This window comes from Phyllobates terribilis, unplaced genomic scaffold, assembly GCF_046119375.1.
Source record: "Phyllobates terribilis strain yellow unplaced genomic scaffold, ASM4611937v1 Scaffold_1__5_contigs__length_1240528914, whole genome shotgun sequence".
Taxonomy (NCBI): Eukaryota; Metazoa; Chordata; class Amphibia; order Anura; family Dendrobatidae; genus Phyllobates; species Phyllobates terribilis.
This window is the reverse complement of record NW_027362761.1, coordinates 262,190,835-262,195,493: the sequence shown is the minus strand read 5'-3', so window position 1 is coordinate 262,195,493 and position 4,659 is coordinate 262,190,835.

The window sequence follows — 4,659 nt, the reverse complement described above, 5'->3', positions numbered from 1 at the left end:
ATCGGATGTGTTGAGGCACAGAATTCCATAGGATGGAGGATATTCGGGAGAAATCTTGGAGGCGATTGGGCGAGGAACGTATAAGTGTGGAGGAGAGAAGGAGGTCTTGGGAGGACTGGAGATTACCTAAGGGAATGTATTGGGAGATTAGTTCAGAGATGTATGGAGGAGAGGTTATGAATGGCTTTGTAGATCAGTGTTAGTAGTTTGAACTGGATACGCTGGGCAATTGGGAGCCAGTGAAAGGATTTGCAAAGGGGGATAGCAGAGGAGTAGCGAGACGAGAGATGAATTAGTCGCGCAGCAGAGTTAAGCATGGACTGGAGGGGTACGAGAGTGTTAGCAGGAAGGCCACAGAGGAGGATGTTGCAGTAGTCAAGGCGGGAGATGATGAGGGCATGCACAAGCAGTTTAGTAGATTGAGGGTTGAGGAAAGCACGGATTCTCGAAATATTTTTGAGCAGGAGGCAACAGGAGGTGGCGAGAGCTTGGATGTGGGGTTTGAAGGACAGGGCAGAGTCAACAGTTACTCCGAGGCAGCGGATTGCCGGTACAGGGGAAAGTGTGATGTCATTTATTGATTGTGATAGAAAGGTCAGGTGGGGAAGATATGCGAGATGGGGGAAAGATGATGAGTTCAGTTTTGTCCACATTGACCTTGAGGAAGAGGGAGGAGAAGAAGGAGGATATGGCTGCTAGACATGCTGGGACTCTGGACAGCAGAGAATTGACATCTGGGCCAGAGAGGTAGATCTGGGTGTCATCAGCGTACAGATGGTACTGGAAGCCATAGGATTTTATGAGCTGTCCCAGGCCAAGGGTATAGATTGAGAAGAGTAGGGTTCCTAGGACAGAGCTTGAGGGACTCCAACAGAGAGGGGGCGGGGTGAGGAGGTAGTGGGGCAGTGGGAGACGCTAAATGTGCGGTTGGAAAGGCATGAGGAGATCCAGGATAGGGCAAGGTTTTTGACGCCAAAGGAAGAGAGGATCTGTAGTAGGAGGCAGTGGTCAACTGTGTCGAAAGCAGAGTACAGGTCAAGAAGGAGGAGTACAGAGAATTGTCTGTTAGCTTTGGCTGTAAGTAAGTCATTAGTGATTTTGGTAAAGGCAGTTTCAGTGGAATGGTGGAGGCGGAAGCCGGATTGTCGAAGAGAGAGTTAGATGAGAAGTGAGAGGAAAGTTCAGCGTGAACGTGTTGCTCAAGGAGTTTGGAGGCAAATGGGAGAAGCGACATGGGGCGGTAGCTGGACAAGGAAGTTGGGTCAAAGGATGGCTTTTTGAGGATGGGCGTGATTGTGGCATGTTTGAAGGCAGCAGGGAAGGTACCAGAAGTTAGTGATAGGTTGAAGAGATGGGTTAGGGATGGGATGAGTGTGGGGGTGAGATTGGGGAGGAGGTGGGATGGGGTCGAGTGCACAAGTGGTGAGGTGTGATTTGGAGAGGAGACGAGTAAGGTCTCCTTCCGTGATGTTATGAAGGGAGGTTATGGGGGAAGGGCAATGGTCTGGAAAACAAAGGGGTTGTGGTGGTTGGGCAGTAAAGACTTGCCTTGTTTGGTCAATCTTGTTTTTTAAGTATCTGGCAAACTCCTCAGCAGAGATGTCGGAGGGGGCAGTGGAGAGGTTTAAAATGTTGAATAGCTGTTTGGGGTTGTAGGATAAGGAAGATATGAGGGTTGTGAAGTAGACCTGTTTAGCAGAGATGAGGGCTGATTTGCGAGTGTTGCTTGTATGAATGTAGTGAAGTCATCTTGAAAATGTGTTTTCTTCCAACGCCGCTCCGCAACCCTGGACGCTTGTCGAAGCTGTTGTGCCAGGGTTGCCTATTGACTCGTCATACTCTGCCATGCATAAGAGGGGCGACCGAGTCAATAGCTGATGCAAGAGTAGCATTGTAGAAAGCAGTGGCTCTGCCTGTGTCGTGGAGTGAAGATATGGATGTCAGTGGTAGAATAGAGTCAGAGTGTGGGAGTGTCTAGATGTGCAAGGTTTCTGCGTGGGTGTGATAGTTGCTTTTGAATGATATACGCTATGGCAGGAGACCCAGGAGGACCCCACTGCTGACAGAGACATAAAGAAGCTTGACTGCAGTTTGCCAAGATGTATGTGAGTAAGCCATAATCCTTCTGGGAAAGCATCTTGTGGACAGAGGAGACCAAGATAGAGCTTTTTGGTAAAGCATATCATTCTATTGTTTACCGAAAAAAGCGAATGAGGCCTACAAAGAAAAGAGCACAGTACCTACAGTCAAATATGGTGGAGGTTCAAAGATATGTTTTGGTACCTTGATTGTATGCAAGCCATCATGAAATCTGAAGATTACCAACAGATTTTGGGTCGCAATGTATTGCCCAGTGTCAGAAAGCTGGTTTTGCCTCCTAGGTCATGGGTTTTTCAGCAGGACAATGACCCCAAACATACTTCAAGAAGCACCCAGAAATGGATGGAAACAAAGCACAGGAGAGGCCAGCAAGATGTCCAGATCTAAATCCAATTGAATACCTGTGCAGAGATCTTAAAACTGCTGTTGGGAGAAGGTGTCCTTCAAATATGAAAGACCTGGAGCAGTTTGCAAAAGAAGAGTGGTCCAAAATTCCAATTGAGAGGTGTAAAAAGCTTGTTGATGCTTATAGGAAGCGACTGATTGCATTTATTTATTACAAAGGGTGTGCAACCAAATATCAAGTTGAGGGTGCTAACAATTTTGTCAGGCCCATTTTGGGGGTTTTGTGTGAAATTATGTCCAACTTGCCTTTTTTTCTATGTTTTTTTGTGTTGTTCCAATGCCCACAGGAAATAAACATCTCTATAACAAAACATATGTAATTGCAATAATTTTCTGGAACAGTTTCAAGGGTGTCAGTTTTGGCCATGACTGTATATTCACTGTGTTTATATTTATTAGGGAAGTGAGTATTTTGACCATATAATTTTTATGCATATTTTGAAACTCCCAAGCTGTATAAACTTGGAATACTTATTGGATGAAGTATATCAGGTAATGTGTATTTGTGTATCGAGGGAGGGTGCGGCCTAAGGAAATTAACACCCTTTATCAAACATCAAATGTATAACTTTTTGGCTCAATTCTACCCGGAAGACCACTTCTGGCCAAAACATCTATGATTGCTGCTATGCTGCTGGTTCTGAGATGATGACACTGATGTGTATGTTCCAATGTTGAATGAAAGTAAACATAATGTATCTCTCATCTGTTGCACAAAGTTTCCTTGGCTGACAACTGCAGCTACGTTCCTCAACATTGCCCGTTTCTTGGAGCTTCTTTAAAAAAGCTTGAACACCACATCTTAAAAACTCCAGTCTGCTTTGAAATCTATGCCTGGGAGAGATTTTCCTGAAGCAGTATAACTACCTTCTGTTTTGTTGCTCAGTCTTGCCATGGAATATGAACTGGGACATGAAACGGTCTTCCACGGCCTCAAATTTATGGCAGCGTTTAGCTCTTACTCATCCAGTTTTAAGCCTTCTTCACAGCCATTTCTGGGAATGACTGTTTCAAAGGATGATCATTACCTGTTTGATATAATTGGTTACTTGTACACCTAACTATAATCCTACAAAAGCCCTGACTTTATGCAAGTGTATGTTCAATAATTGATGAGGTTTTAATGGCACAAAAAGTAATGCTGTTTTGATGGTACCAAATATTGACTTTATATAAGATTTTGCTTTTGTTCATTCAGTTTGCATTTTTTAATTGATAAAAATAAAAGAAAACTATTACTGCTTCTCTATTTCAAAGCATTTTCCCACACCAGCCTAAAACTTTGCGCAGTACTGTATATAATCACACAGAATTACCAAGTCCAATATGGTTCTCCTATGTGCTGTGTATTGTTCCCGATTGTATCGGGCAACTAGATTATTATGGAAGTCCTCTGATATGATGATAGGTTGGAAAAGTTGGGTTTGTTCAGCTTAGCAAAAAGACGTCTCAGAGGAGATCTCATTTACATATATAAATATATGTGCGGTCAGTACAAAGGACTAGCCCATGACTTATTCCTTCCAAAGACCATACTAACGACCAGGGGTGGAAGAAAGAGGATTCTGGCTGCTAAATAGGAAAGGGTTCTTTACAGTCAGAGCGGTCAGACTGTGGAATGGCGACCACAAGAGGTAGTAATGGCCGACACTATAACAGCTTTCAAAAAAGGGCTGGATGATTTCTTCGATACACATAACATTGTGGGTTAGTTAATTTAGTGACAAAATGTACAATTGGTTGAGGAAGGTTGAACCTGATTGAACTAGGTCTTTTTTCAACCTATGGAACTATGAATCACTGACTTCACTCCGAGGATTCTTATTCTTCTGTAGTTTGTGGAATAAATTTTGTGAAATCTCATTCACAAAGCTAATTTTGTTTAAAAGCAGTGGGATTTCTGCATGCAAACTTTGGAAAATCTGTAGTGTACCCTTGGGAGCATACCATTAACATTGTGATATTTTCTACTGGTGTCAAACGCACATCTTGTATGTCTCATATCCAAAACACTCAATTTAATTAAAGGAAGAACCCAAAACTTAAAAAAAAGTGTCCACAAACGCATGATCATGTAATGAAGACTGAAAATGGCAGAATTGTAAATTGTTTTGATCATGTTTGATCAATATATTAGAGAGTGCGGGAACAAAC